Source organism: Jaculus jaculus, chromosome 4, assembly GCF_020740685.1.
Source record: "Jaculus jaculus isolate mJacJac1 chromosome 4, mJacJac1.mat.Y.cur, whole genome shotgun sequence".
Lineage (NCBI taxonomy): Eukaryota > Metazoa > Chordata > Mammalia > Rodentia > Dipodidae > Jaculus > Jaculus jaculus.
Window position 1 is genome coordinate 83,590,371 of NC_059105.1, and position 20,092 is coordinate 83,610,462.

Genomic DNA, 20,092 nt, shown 5'->3' on the forward strand with positions numbered 1-20,092 from the left:
AGTCAATTTAGAGTCTTTCACTCTTAATTTTTTGAGTAAGTGCAGCTTTAACAAGGCAAGTTCAGGAGATCAAAAACCTCTGGAAATTTAAGGTTAGACACTTTGTCTTGCATAGGATATAGGAACTATCTGAGACTCAGAAAGTCAACACAGATTGGAACGGCCTTGTACTTGATCTTGGATTCTGCAATTCCTCTGGGTGTAAGTGGGTCTTGGAGAGAGAGTTGAGCACTTCAGTCCCTTTGAGCCTTGGGTTAGTCTTTGGCCTGGAGCTGGACTCTGTAGAGACACTTCTTACAGCCTTTTTTCCTTTGATGGGTACAGATGATGTAGAATGTGTAGTTTGTGAATAAAACTTCAACCTTATAAATTTATCAGATTAAAATTAAAAAGTCTTAGTTGTCTGTTTCTGGGTCTAGTATAATCAACTTTTTAGGGGCTCTGGTATTTTACACAGTACCAACTTTAGGCAAAGAAAAGTGCTGTTGTCCACTGGCTGAGCTGACACCTATTCTGGTTGGGTCTGCCCTTGTGTCCTTCAGAGAGTCCAAGGTTGGTGGGTCTTGTTCTCTGACCTGGAAATTATGTATGGCCTCAGGTCACTAAAAGTTACAAAGATAATTGTTTTAGAAATGACGGAGAACAGTAAGTTGCCTGAAGGGTTCCCAGAAATTATTCACTTCTTCTCTTCCTTCTCCCCCTTTTCTTTGAACTGTTAGGAGAGTAGGCAAAGAAAGAGGGTAAATCTCGTGGTAATTTCAGGTTATTTTCACTCAGTGCAGTTCCCTTCTCTCTAGTAACTGAGAGGTAAAAGTGGGTGGCCACACAAGAGATCAAATAATAACGAAATGTTTAATTTTCTAGTTTACTTGAAAAGATGAGATGAGCCATTTCATTTTGTTTTCACATCTCATGTCAAGCCAAAGCTGTAAACTCAAAAGCAGAAAGTGTAAGCTCTTCAGAAATTCTGGAGCTCTGCACAGACGCCAGCTCTCAGCTCCCAGATGTCTGCAGCCCCTAGATAATTGTATTCCATCACTGAATCCCAGAGTGTAGAGCCCAGAGATGCACTCTGTCGCGGTTGTTCCTTAAGGAAGCGTTGGCCTATCACCTCCTGGCCAATGGGGCTTCGCAGAGGGCGTCTCCGGAGAATTTAGGGCAAGTGCCGAATGGCTGTCTCCACGCTCGCCGGCGAACAGACTGCACCTGCGACATTCAGTTGTGATTCCTAAGTTGTAAAGTGTCATTTCGGCTCCAGAATCCTGGGTGCCTGTAGAGAGCTTTGTCTGCAACTCCCCTGTGTCTTCAGAAATTTCCGCTGTTGAAAACCTTACCAGCCCTAGTCGTTCGAGGAATAAAGCCCTAGGAAATCCACTGGCGTCAAAGCCAGATGTGGTAGGGACCTTCTTTAGACAGAGGTTAAAACTTTATAATGGGGGCTTCACATCACTCTCCCGTTACCAGTTCCTCGCGAGTTACTGCGCGCCATTTCGGCAATGGAAAACACAAGCACGTTGTTTCAGAGTCGCAGCCATCACCTCTCCAAGAGAGGGTCTAGTTTTATGTCCCACTTTGAGTGGTTTCCTAGAACTCGCAGTTTATGGAGACATTGACTGAACTCAAAGCGAGCGCCAATGCTGGCAGTTTGCTGGTTTCCGCCTTTTCCCGCCTGGTTGCCCTGCTGACCCTTCCCGGTCCGACTTTTGGAGAGGGAGAAGAGGAAGCGGGAGTTGCATGTGTGTGTGTGTGTGTGTGTGTGTGTGTACGCGCGCGCGCGCGCACGCGCGCGCTCGAGTAGAGATTGGATCTCTAGTCTGGATTTTAACACAAGAGATGTACTGTACAGGATGGTGGTAGAATGCCGCAGCGACAATCGCACCTCATCCATAGATATTGTCAGGTGTACTTCTTTTTGGTGCCAGACTTTTGGTGCCCAAACCTACAGAGTTTGGGTAGACTTTTCCCTAAAAAGAAAAAAAATAATAATAATACTAAAAAATAAATGAATAAAATAAACCAGTTATAATTCTACAGGGCCTCTAGTCCTTTGCACCCCATTATCTTTTAAACGTAGGAATCTATAGTGAAGAAATAAATAGTACCGTGTCTAAGTTACAAACAGGGCTGCAAGGATGAAGTTTTATTTTTTCAAATAGCTTTGTAATATTTTGATCACTGAGTTTTCAGGTACAGGATCCATCTGGCCAGACCTTATTCAGGATAGGCTCACCAGAGTACCTCCAGGCTAGCCAGCCCAGAGCGTCTTTGCACTACCAGCTCCCCTTCTCGTCGCGCGCACACATCCGTTTCCTCTTTTATCCGCCACGCGGCAGCGCGGAGGTGGCTGCCGAGAGGCAGGACCGAGGGTCTCTGGAGCCGGCTCTCCCTTGGAACGAAAGGAGCTCATCTCCAGACTATTTGATCTTTGAGTCCACAGGAAGAAAACAAAAAGGAACGGGTTCCTTTGAGGTGGAAGTGGAGGGGAGACTGTCCAGCCCGCAGATTTTTACCTTCCCAGTTTTATTTAAGCAGTCGAATCGAAGTCTGGAAATGAGTGTCTGCGATACAACCTTCTCCAAAGGGGGGCTTTAGGAGCTAGTCCCCCAACACCTTGTGCCTAATATGTGAGAATATGAACTTGCTTCCTGGTTGTGCCAGGGAATTTCTCAGCAATTCAAACTTTTCCGACATCCCAAAGGCCAGGACTCGACCCAATTTTGTGGTCCTACGGGAGAGCTAGTCTGTTGGGGGTCCTACCCGTCACCCAATAAATCCCTCTTCCTAATAGGTCTCAGCCAAGGCTCAAAAACCTCACGAGGTTACATCCAACTCGCTGAAGGTCCTGTCTTAGATTCCTGCCTTAGAACCCCGTCATCATGTTTCCCAGGCATGGGTTCACTCTATATTAGTAAAGTCAGACACGAATTTCACCAAGCCCATTATTTTAAGAGAATTCGTTTATAGTAATAAAACACATGAAAAATCTGCTTTTTATTTTTTGCTAAAAAATAAAAGAAAATTGAAGATGACACGAGGACACTAAGGGTAGTAAGACAGTCAAAGTTAACTTTCCCTTAGTAGGATTCCTGAGGACAATCTGGAGCGATTGTTGGGGCCACAAAGGCTTTTCTCGCGGAAAGTCCTAAACTCCTATTTCGGTCGAAGGGACCCTCAGGAAGCGCTCGGAGCCCCTTCCCACGCTGGAGGCGCTCAGCGGAGAGGCGCGCACTCCCTGTCCCTGCCCACGACGGGCGCTAAGGGCCTTGCAGATTCCTTCGAGAATTCGGGAAGCCGCTTGCTCTTGGTTCTGCACCTTTAAGCAGTATCCCCCAGGCTGGGGCTGATGTGGAGGACCTCAGTTGGCTGGAGAGGACCTGAATCTGGGGTACCGCTGGGAGGGAGTGGAGATGTCCACGCTCCTGCTTGGTCCACTAAGTCTTGGTGACAGCAGTTTGCCTGCGAAGGTTGCTCGGGATGACTCCTGGAGTAGTAAGTCCTCCAACTTCTTTCAGGTCCTTCCTGGCCCTCCCCAGCTGCTCCCCGCTGCTGTTTCACAGCCCAGAAGGGCCGAGGTCTCAAGAGGCTGTCACGTCGCCGCGTGGCCACGTCGGATGCCCTAGGGAACAAGGACCAGCGGACCCAGAATCCACGGATCCGAGGCCCGTCTGGGGTCTACTCCACGGTGACGCAGGCCTAGCGCGGCCTCCCAAACCGCTCTGGGGAACACTTTTTGAGATGCTGAGTCGCACAAAGGGGCGGAGCGGGGGATCTGGGGCGGGAGTGCAAGGCGCTTGGGCACCCCAGAAGGGCTGGGAAACTGACCTACGCGCGCGTGCTCCACAAGTATGACCAGGACCCTCCCCAACTCTGTGGCTAGATTCCACGCGTCCGCTACCGTTGCAGGTCCCCTCCCAAGAAGCCCCCTGCAAGGAGCCCCAGGCCGGTGCGCGAGGGCCAAATCGGCGGCGAAGACCTGCGGGCCGGCGTGTCCCCTCCTCGGATCTCCAGGGCTTGGCTGAGCTCGGTCGCGTGCTCAGTGGAAGGGGATATACGGCGCGAGACAGGCGATGCGGTCCTAGGAGAGACCCGCCTCAGAGTGGACTTCGCTTCCCGCCCCCACCTCTATTTTCTAAGTGTTTCCGCTTATTTCCATCTCTCCATGTATTTAGATAAAGTAGAATTTTCCAGCCCACTGTTCACTTGTCCTGATAGACACAGTGCGCAGGGTGCTTCCCCGAGACTCCCCCGAGGCAGCAAAGGGTGGGTTGTTGTTGTTGGTAGTGGTGGGGGCGTGCTGTTGGATCGTGAGAACTTCGAAGGCACCTTAGGGACATCCAGTCTTACTTTCGAGACTAATGAAGCTTCCCGACTGTGGAAGTTTGAATGGAAGGATTGCGTTGATAACCTCAAATCCAACTGGTGTGGGGTTAGGAGAGAAAGGACTCATTAGTAAACAGTAAGTGGGGCACTGTTTTTGAAACAGGATCCTGACCCATTAGTGCTTCCCAAAGTCGTCATATTAGCTTACTATTAGGATCTTCTTTTCAGAAGAAAGAGAGAGAGAGAAAGAATAGAAATTAGGAGTGCATTGCACAAGGGAGGAGACTACAAGGAGTCCAAACATTGCTTGCTGAAACTTTTCTTTCTTGCAACACAATATGAAATACATTTATAAGGGCGGGTCTCCATTAAAGAGTCTGTAGTTTGTGTTGAGCAGACTGCGTGGTGGTTAAGAAAATAGCTCTTTTTTTCCTCCTTTCTTTGTCAAGCAATCAACTCCACCCACAACAGGCTTCTTTAACAACTCTTTATCTTCTGGCCTGTTATGTCCTTGGACCTGATTGATCATCACCCAGGGGGAAGGGTCAGCGGACAAGCTCATATAACCATCCTCTTCGTCTCATCAGCGTCCTTTCTCCTGGGAAAAGTGAACAGCAGACAAGGCAGAAAGGGAAGCAAGAGAGAAGGGAGGGAGTCCATTGCCTCCTCACCAAAGTCAGGCTAGAACCAAGCAGAAAGAAGGAAGCAAAAGCTTTTGTAGGATTGGGGAAATGGGGACAGATAATGACAAGCCCCCCCCCCCCGCAAAGGATCAGGTGAGGGTGGGCTGAAAGTTGGAAGTGGCAATTTGTAGGATTTATTCTATCAGAATATTAGAGATGAAGACAGATAGGCATGAGAAATCTAAACTCTCCTGGAGATGCCAACAATGACATGTATGAATTTAAAGAAAAGAAATAAATAAAAAACAAAGACAGATTAAGAATGCTGGAAGTAGTAGGCAGCAGGAGAGGGAAGATGAGTCTGGTGTCTATAACAGGACCGTTTACAGAGAGCATGACTTTTAGGGTAGATACACTGAGTTAATGGGTACTACAAGGGGGGGGGGGTAGGGGGAAGTTTTCAGATTTGTAATATGAATTAAAAGAAGAAAACTATTGACATCAAAATTTGTATCCCATGTTTGCATCTTAGTCCAAAGGGATTATTTCTTCAGAGGAGCTGTAAGCTTCAGGCAGGAATGACGTGTTTCCTGCAGAGCCCATATGATACACAGTCAGACCTCATGTGAGGTCCTCTAAGGAAAACCCATGAATCTGGCATTGTTTGCAAATATCTTGTTCTGTAAGTACCTGATACTGTCAGACTTTGCATTCCAAGTCACATTGTCCAGTTTCAAGTGCCCTGATTTCATACATCCTGGTCCAGAAGGATAGGTTTTTCCCCACTACTTTTGCTGACACTGAGTAGTGCTTTCTTCACTTGGGGTGGGAGTCCTTGGCTTCAGGAGTGTTTAAACTTCTGAGTGGGAACACTGAAGCAGGGTAGAGATAATAACAGCACTATCCTCTCTGAAATTTTGTTTTCTTAATTGGACCTTACCATGTAGCCTAGTCTAGTCTCAAACTTATTATTCACCTGCCTCAATCTGCTGAGTACTGGAATCACAAGCACATGCCACTGTGCTTAGCTTCTCCTCGAAATAAAAATAAAAAAGAAACATGCTTTCATAGTTAACATGTGATGGAGTTTAGAGTTGTCTATTTTGCTGCCCCAGAAAAGGATGAGAATGGCTGCAGCACGTCTTTGTGCCATTGAGAAAGTCACATAGAAGTAGGAAATAGCAAAAGTGTTTTTCCTCTGCAAGCTGTTTGAAATTCTATGATTTGATTCTCAGCCAACTTCTAGGTTTCCTATCAGGAAAATCAAAGTGCACATAAGTAAGGTGGTTTATGGTGCCCATAGCCCTGAGTAGGCCATTTAGCAAACCTAAACATGTGGCTAAGCAGGAGTTCTTTCCTCTTTGCTGCTGTGTCTGTGTTTGTGGTCTATCAAATATTCAAGTGTCATTAACATTTTCTTAAAAGCTGCTCTCACAGTCTACCAAATGGCATAAATATATTCTGTTTAGAGAGCTGAACAGAAACTAATATTTCTTCAAGAGACAGTCTGCATCTAACTTGGTGTGGTCAAAGGATAGAAAAAATAGCCTTATTATATTACAAAATTTATTAGAATATATACACTTGGCAAACACAATATGGTGGATTTGGGTCAGCTGTTTGCTTCTACAATAGATTTTGTTCATCTTTGACATTTAATTTCAGCCTCACTTATCTGAGGGCCAGGAATGGGATAAATATGTTCTCAGCACATGTTGCTCCTTGTTTTATAAAACTTACTTGTCTGCAGTTATCCAGAAATACTTCACCATCAGTGCTTAGGGACAAGGAAGCCTTGTGACATGTTCAGAAAGTGCCCTTCTGAAATAGAGTTCTGAAAAGTTTAATTATGAAGATGCTAAGAAGGTTTTGATTTTAGAGGAATGAAGATGGCTACATTTGCTTTCTTGGTCTTCTGCTTAATTATCCTCTCTGCATACTGAGCCGATACAGTTAAAAACAAGCTTCCAGAAATCCCTACTGCATATATCCCATGCCAGGAGTCTGTTCTGTATAAATGTCCTTCTCTAAGCCGGGCAGAATTTTCTATACAGGCCACATGTGTGGAAACAACATCGAAAACATTTGACACATCAGTGCCTTCTTTTTAATATATCTGAGAAAAATAAAGTCTGCTGCTGCAAAATCTGTGCTTGCAGATGTGTTAGCCCTAAATAACCTTTAAAATTGGCTGTGGTGTGGTGGGAGACGTTGGTATTCATGAGTGTTTTGACATGTTTGACATTTTATGTATGGTGTACTTCTCTGTCTGTCTTGCATTCAGCCTCCCCCCCACCAATAGTGCACATTTTCTTACAAAAATGCAGCTTTTGAATTTTGTAGTTGGGATCTACAAGGGATCTGTTTGTTGGATGAATAATTTGTATGCTTTTTATTCAAATGATATCTCAATGCATTAGGTTATTAATGTTTTCCATGAAAAGGGAACTTTATAGCAGACAAGCTTGATTTTGAGTTTTTAAAGAAACAATGCATAAGGAAATGCATTTGATGCATGTTCAAATAGCTCAGTTTGTTATGGATCTGGATTAGCAAATCCTTACAATTGTATGGAATGACTGTGTTCTCAGAAGTCTAGGAACTTGTGCCCCCAAATCTGGCGCAATGAATAAAGGTTTTGAAATTAGTCTAAGCAGTATTTACAATGGCTTTCTAGTAATTTAGTTTTGGAAAGTGTAAATGGATACTCAGTGGGGAATTTCCTCTTGGACTGAGAAATCCAGGTGGCCTTGAGCTAACTTAAATATGTGTGGAATCAGAGGTTTCTGCAGGGGTCATTGAATTAAAATCAGTGTGATGCTACAGTCATCTTCACTTATTTTTCTAGTTTAATAAAGAGCTAGCTTTTTTTTTTTGTATTTATTTATTTGAGAGAGGGAGAGAGAAGGAGTGAGAGAGAATGAGCACAACAAGGCCTCCAGCCACTGCAAATGAACTCCAGATGCATGTGCCACCTTGTGCATTTAGCTTACATGGGTCCTGGGGAATTGAACCTAGGTCCTTTGGCTTTAGAAGCAAGTGCCTTAACCACTAAACCATCTCCCCTACCCTAATTTTTTTTTGAGTACTAGAAAATGCAGTAAGTTTGAAAAGCTATTGCTACCATATTTTACCTTGTGCAATGTACAAATATACCTGTGTTACAGTATGCTTTAGTAGCTATTCAAACTTGTCTAATGGTGGATTTGGCCAGAAGTTTTGCAATTTGGTATTAATATGTTGATAATTGTATATTCTTCCTTTAAGTTCCACATGACTGATAATGTGGCTTTCTTTTACATGCTGTTCTCTTTAAGACTGTAACTGACTTTAAGGCTTTGACATTTTTATGTCCCAGATATTTCTCCTGTTTTTAATCTCCTCTTGTTGTCTCATGCCAGGAAAGCACTGGGCCTCCAGGTGGAGGACACAGGGGCAGCATTCTGTGTCTAGGGTATCAGTGTGATTTTTCAACTGGAGTGGAAGTTTTCTGCGGTCTTTTCTTTGTACCCTGTCCCTGGAGGCATCATCACTTCTATGACATGCATAGCAACTGTGGCTCAAGGTTTGACCAGAATAATGTAAGTTCACTTTCCATAAGAGGAAGTAGTTAATGTTGCCTCTTGCAATTCAAATGATATTAAGAGACCAACTTGCATGCATTGTCTGTGAGTATCCTCCTGGGTTCTCTTCTTGCCTAACAAACACACGTGCATGCCTTGTGCATCCCTTTGAGGATCTTCCTAAGCAAAATTTCATTCATAAAGCAGAAAGCATCATAAAACATTAACATCAAAAGATGCAGTGCCATTCTTTCAAAAATATGATTTTGATTTGTAGAGCAAAGTGAATGATTATAGTTGGACAGTAACAAGATTGTGAATTGCATTTTCAATGTTATGAGTTAGGAAAAATGCTAAGCTTTTCTTGAACGTGCAGTGTTTTGTATGCTCAGCATTGCTTTCATCAAAATATGTACTGTTGATTCATTCATTGCATTTTTTGGGTGTGCTTCACTGAAAAAAAAAAAGCAAGAGGAAGAAAAGTGCTTGTCTTTCTTTGAGTTAATTTCCCTTAACATGTATTCAAAATAGACATTCCAATATAGCATATTGTAAGATAGCTATGAAATTTGATGATTACAGGGAAGTTGGTGTGTGTGAGAGATACATCATTTATTAGATTGCAGGTAGTAGAGAATGGTAGGAAAGCTGCAAATAAGCATCTTTTTCTTTTCTGTAACTTGAATACAAATACTTGCATCATGTAGACATATTCATAAATTTTGATGATGACTTAGTGAAACAGTACCATAAATATGAAAACTAGGCATATTATTAAATGTATATGATTTTACAATGAATGCTTATTATTTTTAAAAGTCTAGGTTTCTCACTTAGAGAAATCAATCTTCCTGAACTATGAATAGCCTAATCATTTTTTTTTTTTCCTCTAGCTAATATCAGTAACTTCCAAAATTGAGGACTGAGCTACAGCAGTCAAACTTAAAAACCCTTTGGTCAAATTACAAAACAATGGTGACTAAAAGGGACATGAAACCTTATTTGAAATCTTATTCAGCTTAACATGGACTGTCATGTGTTCTGCAAATAGGTTAAAAACCATAAATAAAATGAACTGTTATCCATCAAGGGGCTGGCTCTGTAAAGTGATTCAGTGGGGGTGCTGTTACAATGTTTTCATTCAACCTTATTATGAATAACCCTTATCATGGGTAAAGATCATATTAATTACTTTCACAAATGTTATGAATGGAAAGCTTGGCAAGACTGGAGAAATACAATAGCACAAGGAGAGGTCAGGCATACATGGAGAAAGAAAGCTCTTCTCAGTGGAAAGAGAAGAAAGCAAATATATCTAATATATGTCATAGCATAACCTGTTTGAGATAAAGAGCAGGAGTGAAAAAATATTGCAAAATAGTCATGCTTAGAGTGAAGGTTACAGAAAAAGTAGATAGAAATAGTCTGTGTAAAATTATAAGAAGAAATCTTATATGTTTTTATATTTTTAAATGCTTTATTTTTATTTATTTATTTGAGAGAGAGAGAAGGAGGGAGGGAGGGAGGGAGGGAGGGAGGGAGAGAGAGAGAGAGAGAGAGAGAGAGAGAGAGAGAGAGAGAGAACGGGTGTGCCAGGGGCTCCAGCCGCTGAAAACAAACTCCAGATACATGTGCCATCTGTGCATGTGGCTTATGTGGGTTCTGGGGAATAAAACCTTTGTCCTTTGGCTTTGAAGGCAAGTGCCTTAACCACTAAGTCAGCTCTTCAGTCCCTTATATGATTTTAGGCAGTATGCCTAGGGACTTCTTAACATCAGAAGGGGCAAGATGACAATCCTTTTCTTTATAAAGCACTAGTGAGGCAGGACCAGCATTCTGCATATATAGTCCTGAACTTTCAGCATGAGGAATGTTGAAAAATTGGACAGACTTGCTAGAAACATAGCAAAAGTGATGCTCTAGCAATTGACTTATGAAGAATGATTAAAAGAACCAGTTATGCATGCTTACCCAAACAAGAGCAGTGGAGTAGGGAGGAGAGACAAGAAAACATGTATTATTGTTTGAAGAGTGTACATACCAAAAAGGAATTGAGCTGCTTAGGTTGATCCCACATGATGATATCTTTGAGATGAAGGAAAAAAATAAAGAAGAGTTGTGTCATTTATAAAAGTAATTTGCAGTATTGTTATAATTAATGGAAGAAGCAATTTTGGAGGATTGGTAAACTATGCTGCCAACATGAGTTTTATTTTTATTTATTTATGAGAGAGAGAGAACGAGAGAGAGAGAGAAAGAGAGAGAGAGAGAGAGAGAGAGAGAGGCAGTATATGGATCCCAGGATGTCTTACCACTGCAAACAAATACCAAATGCATGCCTGTACACCTGGCTTTACATGGATATGGGGGAATTGAATCCTGGTTGATAGGCTTTGCAAACAAGCACCTTTAACTGCTGAGTCATCCATCTAGTCGTCACACATATTGCTTTTCTTTTCCCTGTCTTTTCTTTCCTTTCCCTTTCATTTCTTTCTTTTATTTTTATTTAGTTATTTTGGTTTTTCTGAGGTAGAATCTTGCTCTAGGCCAGCTGACCTGGAATTCACTAAGTAGTCTCAGACTGGCCTTGAACTCACAGCAATCCTCCTACCTCTGACTCCTAAGTGCTAGGATTAAAGGTGTGTGCCACCATGCCCAGCAAAAATTTTTATTTATTTGAAAAGGGGGTAGAAGAGAGAGAAAGAGGAAGAGAGAGAGTGAGACAGAGAGGGCCTGAAGCTACTGCAAACGAATTCCAGATGCATGTGCTACCTTGTGCATCTGGCTTTATGTGAATATTGGAGAATCAAATCTGGTTCATTAGGCTTTTCAAGCAAGCTCCTTAACAGCTGAGTCATCTCTCCAGCCTCTTTTTTCTTTTAAATTCATGGATATAAGAAGTTAAGGCAATGGACTAGAAAATTCATGAAAGCAATTGCACATTCACTATTGGGAAAGTTTTTTTTCTTTTCTTTTCTTTTTTTTTTTTTTCAAAGGATGGATCTCACTTTTAGCCCAGACTGACCTGGAACTCATAGCAATTCTACTACCTCTGACACCCAAGTGCTGTAGTTAGAGGCGTGCAACACCATGCCCAGCTTATTGGCTCAGCTTATTGGAAAGAAAACTTTTAGATGGGAAGGAAGGAGAAAGAAGAAAAACCCAATAGCTCACTTAAAATTTTTTAGATTAAATATGACACATTGTGAGAAAGGGAGAGCAATTTTTTTTTTTCAGAGCAAAGTCTTTTGAGACAGGGTCTCATTCTAGTCCAGATTGATGTGGAAAATTTTTAGTAAAACATCCTTCTCTTGAAACTCCTGTCTTCATAATGACACTGACAGGTCATAAGTCATCATTAGCTCAAGCTGGCCTTGAACTCACAGTAATCTCCTTACTTCAGTGTCCTGAGAGCTGGGATCAAATATGTGTACCACCACACCCTTCTAAAGTGAAATTTAAAGATTAAAAAGAAAATGAAGAGAGAGAGAGAGAGAGAGAGAGAGAGAGGGAGGGAGAAAATGGACACAGCAGAGCCTCTAGCTATTGAAAACAAATTCCATATTTATGTGCTACCTTGTGCATCTGGCTTACATGGGTACTGGGGACTCAAACATGGGTCTTTAGGTTTCTCAGGCAAGCATCTTAACTGCTAACCCATTTCTCCAGCCCTAAAATAAATTTTAAATGAAGCACTTGACTATACATATTCTATAGTAGGGGAATCTTTTAAAAAATAGTTTTTTAAAAAATTTATTTGCGGGAGAAAGAGGCAGGGTGGGGGAAGAGAGAGAGAGTGTGAGAAAATGGGGATGCCAGGACCTCCAGCCACTGCAATCAAACTCCAGACATATGGAGTCCTTGTGCATCTGGCTTATGTGGGTCCTAGGTAATTGAACATTGGTCCTTTGTCTTTGCAGGCAAGTGCCATAACTGCTAAATCATCTTTCCAGCCCAGTAGGGGAATCCTACTAATGTGATATAATTAAAAAAAAATTAGTACAACATCCTTGTCATGAAACTCCTCTCTTCATAATGACAATGACAGGACACAATTCATGATTAAATTGATGAGAGGAATGTTCTTTATTATTATTATTATTATTATTATTATTATTATTATTATTCCTTGTCCCATGCCTCTGAAACAGTAAAGCTAGGTTTGTAAGGAAAAATGAGGAATGAAATGCAGTGGACACTCTAAGTTATAGGCAACATGGAAAAATATGGGTGTGGGGGCAAACACCTGTAGCCCCTTGTTCAAACTATGGGAAGAGGACTGGAAGCATACAAATGAGGTAAAGAACATGACAGAGCATCTATGGCTGTAGAGCCAAGCAAAGTGTCTGGGAGGAATGCAGAGGGATCTCAACCCATTAATGGTAAACAGAAGTCTAAATGAACTCTAGGCCCACAGGGACCTCTTTCCTGCTTTGTCTTAACAGGGATTTTCCTCTGCTGGGTGATGCAGCCTGTGTGGTAGAGATGCAGGAGGAGAATCTCATTAACATAAACTTACTGTTCTCCATGAAATTGGAGCCTGCCTGCTGTTAAGCTATGCAGGCTGCCAGGGCATGCATGCTGCAGAAGTCTGCGCACCACTATTTCTGGAGAGGCTCCTTTACATGATTCCGTGTTCATGTGCCCAATGTCCTATGGGCATCCTTTGAGCCTACAGCAGTGATATATCACCTGGGGGTACAAACAGATATTATCCCTCATGCTATGTAGTGCATACTGATTGTCTAAAATCTGGTAGATTTACGGTGCTAAATGGAAGAAATAGAAAAAAGTCCTCCCAGGCAAGCGCTTAACTGCTAAGCCATCTCTCCAGCCCCCTACCCCCTTTTTTTTGAGGCAGGGTCTTGCTATGGCCCAGGCTGACCTGGAATTCATTACATATTCTCATCCTGGCCTTGAACTCACAGTGATTCTCCTACTGTTACCTTCCAAGTGCTGGGATTAAAGATGTGTGCCATCATAGCCAGCTGGATAGGCTTTTCACAAAACTCACCACATAATTTTAGTCCCAAATAACACAGTATTTGTATGACAGCCTTGCTTTGTTGCAGGAGCCATTAACTGCTTTTCTTTATTATTATTACTTGTTAAAAATAATCCTTAATTGTATCTTCTAAATTCAAATCCAATTGAGAGTTTTATCAAGCAAAGAGGACTTGGAAGGATGTTTTTAAATGTGTTATTCTTTTTTATCTTAAATTTATAAGAGTGTGGGAGGGGGAGAGAGATAATGGGCATGCCAGGTCCTACAGCATCACAAACAAACTCCAGCACATGTGCCACCTTGTGCATGTGGCTCATGTGGCTACTGGGGAATTGAACCTGGATCCATAGGCTTTGCAGACAAGTGCCTTAATCACTGAGCAATCTCTCTAGTCTGATTTGGTAAGATTTTAACAAATTTTCTTTTCATCATGTAAATAATTATATTTTGTTTTAATTTTACCAAACTTTTCAGCCTAGAAACTTAATCACTTTTTCCTTAAAAGTGATAGGTTACTCTGGTAGTCTGTGCTATAAGCAAATGTTTATGATTATTTAATTGTTTTGTTATTGTCACTATATTAATGCTATGGTGGGAGAAGCTGACCTTATTTTTGAAAAGGAAAAATAAAAGTAAGCAAAATTACATTGCCTTTTTCTTGTAAGACTACTGGTAAGAAGTGTTTCTATTGTGTTTTATGAATTTAAAACTTATCCATATGAATGAGGAGGCTTGCTATTTGTTTTCAGTTTTATATCTAACTTATTCCTAACATCTTTTAATTCTTCCGATTGGTTAAAGGAATGTTGACTTATTCTGCATATAAAAGATGAGTGAGGGCTGGAGGGATGGCTTAGCAGTTAAGGTGTTTGCTTGCAAAGCCAAAGGACCCAGGTTTGATTCCCCAGGACCCATGTTAGCCAGATGCACAAGGAGGCATGCACATCTGGATTTTGTAGTGGCTGGAGACCCTGGTGTGCCCATTCTCTCTCTCTCTCCCTCTTTCTCTGTCAAATAAATAAATAAATAACATAAAATACTTTAAAAGATGAGTGATGAACTAGCATTAGGACAATCCATTACATTATTGCACAGTCATTTGAATTTTGGGTGTCATAATGAGATTATTGACTATCATATATAACTTGGCAATTTTTTTTTTTGTTTTTTTGTTTTTGTTTTATGAGGTAGGGTCTCACTCTAGCCCAGGCTAACCTGGAATTCACTATGTAGTTTCAGACTGGCTTTGAACTCACAGTGACCTACCTCTGCCCCCTGAGTGCTGGATTAAGGGCATGCACCACAACACTAGGTAATGTTTATAAGGTTGATTTTGTGACTTAGATCCAGTTAACCTTTGTTTCTTCTTAGGAAGATAAGCATTCTTTACTGAGTCGTGCAGTGCTAATGCTAAAAATGCCTCCAGAAGGTTGACTAAGGCCATCAGTTTTACTTTTGGTCTTTAAAAAAATTTTTTTCCCCATTATTTATTTATTTATTTGAGATCAACAGACAGAGAGAAAGAGGGAGGAGAGAGAGAGAGAGAGAGAGAGAGAGAGAGAGAGAGAGAGAGAGAGAGAAAGAGAGGGAGAATGGGTATGCCAGGGCCTCCAGCCACTGCAAATGAACTCCAGATATGTGCACCTCCTAGTGCATCTGGCTAATGTGGGTCCTGGGGAATTGAGCCTCGAACCAGAGTTCTTAGGCTTCACAGGCATGTACCTAACCACTAAGCCATCTCTCCAGCCCTTTTTTAGGGCTGGAAGTCCAGGCTGACCTGTAATTCACTATTTAGTCTCAGAGTAGCCTTGAACTCATGGATATCCTCCTATCTCTGCCTCCCAAGTGCTGGGATTAAAGTCCTGCACCACCATGCCTGGCCTCTTGGTCAACCTTGTTTGGCTTCCCTTGCATGACCAGGACAATATCCCTGTTAAGTTAAAGGTAATGTGTCATGACATGTGGGTTTGCAAAAATTTTTAAAAGACCCTTTCAACATTTTGATGTAAACTACTTTGAATGCCCCATTAGAAGGAATGAAAGATTTATCTTTTGATAAATTCCTGTGACTGAGTGGAAATCCTTAGGCACTCAAGTGCTTTCACCCTGAAGCATATTAACACATGCATATTCCAGATAAACATCTAAGAAATGACTGTTTTTAGGCCCACGTTAGGAAGGGCATATTTTGCATATAAAATATTATGATACAGTGACAGAATATTATAGCATTTAGTGAATGATTTAGTGAATACTCTCCCAAGTGTTTTTAGGATGCCAAGTGTAGCTAAATTACATTATGTACATTTGGCTTACTTATACAAGATGTATTATTTATAGAAAAGTAGTTTTTGAGATGATTCTTTAACATATGTGAATAACTTCCATTGATTTTTTTTTCTTCCCCAAGGATAAGTCCTTAAGTTGGTATGAATGTAAGTTTTTGATAATGGTGAACTTTGTTGCTTAACACTTTCTTTGTAGGTTTATAAATAATGGCTTATGTTTTTAAAATGTGTTAAAAAGTTGATTTATTAAAAGTACAGAGATTAGTGTTTACTAGAGACTAGGAAGGGTAAGGGTAGGGCATAAGGGGAAGTTGCATGAAATATCCAAATATAATTTATAGGATAAATCTGTTCTAAGTGCTCTATAAAACAGTGGGATGACTGTAAATCTCAATAATTCACATATTTTACAAAAAACAAATAGGCTGGGCATGATGGTGCATGCCTTTAACCCCAGCACTTGGGAGGCAGAGGTAGGAAGATCCCTGTGAGTTCGAGGCTGCCCTGAGACTTCGTAGTGAATTCTAGGTCAGCCTGGGCCAGAGTGAGACCCTACATCAAAAAGCAAAAAAAAAAAAAAAAAAAAAAAAAAGAAAAGAGGAAATAAAAACTTTCCAGTTCAAAGAGATGTTTAAGGGGAGGGACATGCTTCTTATCTTTATTTGGTTATTACTCTTTGTATGCACATGTGGAACCACTATATTGTCACCTCCAGGTATGCACAATGACTATGTCAAATAAAAAGTAAAGCCAGTTTGTGAATCCAGAGAAAAGATATGCCCATTACAGAAAAAATGGTTGAGGCAGCCCATTTATATTGTTAATTATATAGACACTAAATTACTCCCATGTGAATTAAGGCAAAAATAATGGCACTTCACCAAAGGCAAGGAAAACATTTGTTTAGTAATTAAGCTGAAGTTTACTTTTTCATATGTCTAAGGTTCTCCTGTTTGAAACTTGCTAGGTGAGATAGAATATAAACAAAGTGACCCAGGCACAGTGCCTACTTTTGCCTCTTCTGAATGCTCTCTTTTTGAGAATTTGGCTGTTGGAGGCACATGGGAGGAATCATTGGAATGATGCACAGATGAAACCTTGTGTAAGAGCTTTTTGTTTTACTGCAGGTGCATGAAACTCAGATTTTATATCTTGTACCCCTTGGTCTGTTTAATTCAGAGATTTTAACAGAAAAAAAAATTAGCTTGATTTGTGTTGTGATCATGAGCACTTCAGGAATTAAATTAACCACCTTGCTAAAAGCAACATTAAATTTTTTAAAAAATTTACTTATGTGTGTGTGTGTGTGTAAGAGAGAGACAAAGAGAGAGAAAATGGGCACACAAGGGCCTCTAGCCACTGCAAGTGAACTCCAGATGTATGCACCACCTTGTGCATCTGACTTACATGGTGCCTGGGGAACTGAACCAGAGTCCTTTGGCTTTACAGGTAACAGCCTTAACTGCTAAGCCATCTCTCCAGCCCCATCATATATATATATATATATATATATATTTTTTTTTTGGTGATAAGGTCTAACTCTAGCCCAGGCTGACTTTGAATTGGAATTCATTATGTAGTCTCACGGTGGACTCAAACTCAGGGTGATCCTCCTACCTCTGCTTCCCAAGTGCTGAGATCAAAGGTATGCTACATCACACCTGACCAGCATGTTTCTATTATTTATTTTTATTTTGGGTCCTGGGATGTTACAGTCGGGTTCACATTGCAGGCAGAAATCATCTGACCAAGAGCAGCTTGTGGGAAAATGGGTTTATTTTGGTTTATAGGCTTGAGGGGATGCTCCATCCATGATGGCAGGGAAAATGATGACATGAGGAGAGGGTGGACATCATCCCCTGGGCAACATCAAATGGACAACAGGAACAGGAGAGTGTGCTAAACACTGTCAAGGGGACACTGGGTATAACACCCATAAGCCCGTTCCCCAGAAATGTACTATAACCAGGAGGTGTTAATTCCTAAATCTCCATCAGCTGGGAACCTAGCATTCAGAACTCATAATTTATGGGGGACACTTGAATCAAATCCCCACATGGGGATTGAACCAAGAGCCTGGTGCATGCTAAATATGCATTTTTTTCACTGAGCAAAGCTCAGCCCTAGAAGCTCCATGTTTTAGAAACCAGCCAACCAACCTAACAAACACAAAATCCAGGCACTAGTGGCAGCTTTATTATCTTTTAGGAGCACTCTGGGAAGTTCCAACGGTTTTGATAATAGGGTAGTCATTCAGTAACTCATGAATTCAACGCAGTCCATCACATACAAAATAGATGGGACGTTTGGTGCTTTGTGTGAGTGTGACATAAAACTACCTATCATTAGTCCCTGTCTACATATCCTCAGCACTGCAACTTACTACCACCACTTACTGTCACTAGAAACCGTTTAACTGTCCCATCTATACCATAGCTACTTCATCTAGACTAGAGGTTAGACACCATCTTCTGGGAGGCTTGGCTATGAGGTTAAATACATGTGTGTTTATAGTAGTACCTAATCAGTGTTTATCCTCAGTAAGCTATCCTTGTTCTTATTACTGTCTTACTATGTACAGAGAATAGCATTGCCTTCTATTTCAGTTTCAGTCTCTCCTTACTAACATTGACATTTTATTGAAGGAGGATATGAGAAAGGTAGCTTTATTTTAGGCAGTTTTAGTTAGAGATCAAAGCCCAAAAAGAACCAGGAGATGCCACCCCACATGACATGTCTCCCTGATATGAGAACAGAATTCTTGGCAGAAACTGAAATCATGTTTGATCAGGACTGATGTATAGTATCCCTGCTGTCCACAGTCTCAAGTTCTGGCTCAGGTGGCTGGCTCTGGGATCTGCCCTCCCAATCTACAAAACAGGTGGGTCTTCCCCTTTCCAATAAAGGCTGCTGTCTTCCTTCTATTGCTAGCTCTGCTCAGCTCTGCTCTATATTTCTAGCTGTGATGCTCAGCTCTGCTTGTCTTCACTGGGCCACAGGGATACATGTGAGTATGGCTTCCCACTCACCTGGTTGAGTGTGTGTGTGTGTGTGGGGGGGGGCGCGCAGGGAGAGCATAAAAGTGTTTCTTGGTCTGGGAGGACTTTTCTGCTTGTCTCTGCTTCATAGTTTGGGGTGAACTCCTCACTTTGATTGCATGCATGATTTTCCTCTGCTCTCTGAATTTACCATGTGCATATTTCCCTTACACCCTAGTTTTACCATATGGGTGCTTTCACTAACTTAGGTCTGCTACCTCTATAATTTCTTTAAACTCCTGGTAACAATGAGTATCAATTTCTTCATTATTCTTTTCTCCTCTGAATCTCCTGTTCTCTATTTTGATACCTGCCCTCTCATTTTTCCTTTGAGCCTTACTATTTGCCCTCTTAACGTGGAAAAGCACATGGCAGATGTCATGTCAGTTCCTCCTAAGTTTCCTTATACAAGCTCCTAAATTCTACTTTTCTAACATTTGTGGCTTTACTCTGATTTCTCCTTAAATGCTACCATTTCTCTCAAGTTTACATGCTTGCAGCTTTACTCTAATCTCTCTTTTAAAGCCTCAGTTTCAAACTGGATGTGGTGGTGCTTGCCTTTAATCCCAGCACTTGGGAGGCAGAGGTAGGAGGATTACAATGAGTTCAAGGCCACCCTGGGATTACATAGTGAATTCCAGGTCAGCCTGGGCCAGAGTGAGACCCTACCTTGAAAAACCAAAAAACAAAAAAAAGAAAAAAAAAAAAAAGCCTCAGTTTTTCTTAAATCCCAATCTCCCTTAAATATGCCCTGCAATTTGTGATTTCCTCTTAAATAAGCATAATAATTCATAATTTATCTTTCTTGAGTTAACCTCTAGCAATTATTTATTAAAGGTAGGATAGAACCCAACAGTTGGGGTTCATAAAATCTGGTGTACCCCCTCCTGAACCCCTAGGTCCTGCATCATTCTACTGTTCAATATGAAGCACTTCTGTGGCTTCATAAGTCTGACCAATCCTGATGGTGGCCTCTCTATGTGCTCCAGTGTGAGAATACCAGGAATCCAAGGACAGAAACCCATAACTGCTCTCAAGTCTCTTGCAGTCTAGTAGTGGCAGACCCATGTATGAAAACAAACACGTTCAACACAATCTGTTAAGAAGAGGAAAGAAAGTCTGCAAGCCTTGTTCTGCATTAATGCTAGAGTGTTTTTTTTTTTTTCTCCAGAGAAAGGAGTTTACTCCCAACATAAGAAAGATATAAAATTGAAAGTTTGGGGCTGAGGAGATTGCTCAGTGGTTAAAGACACTT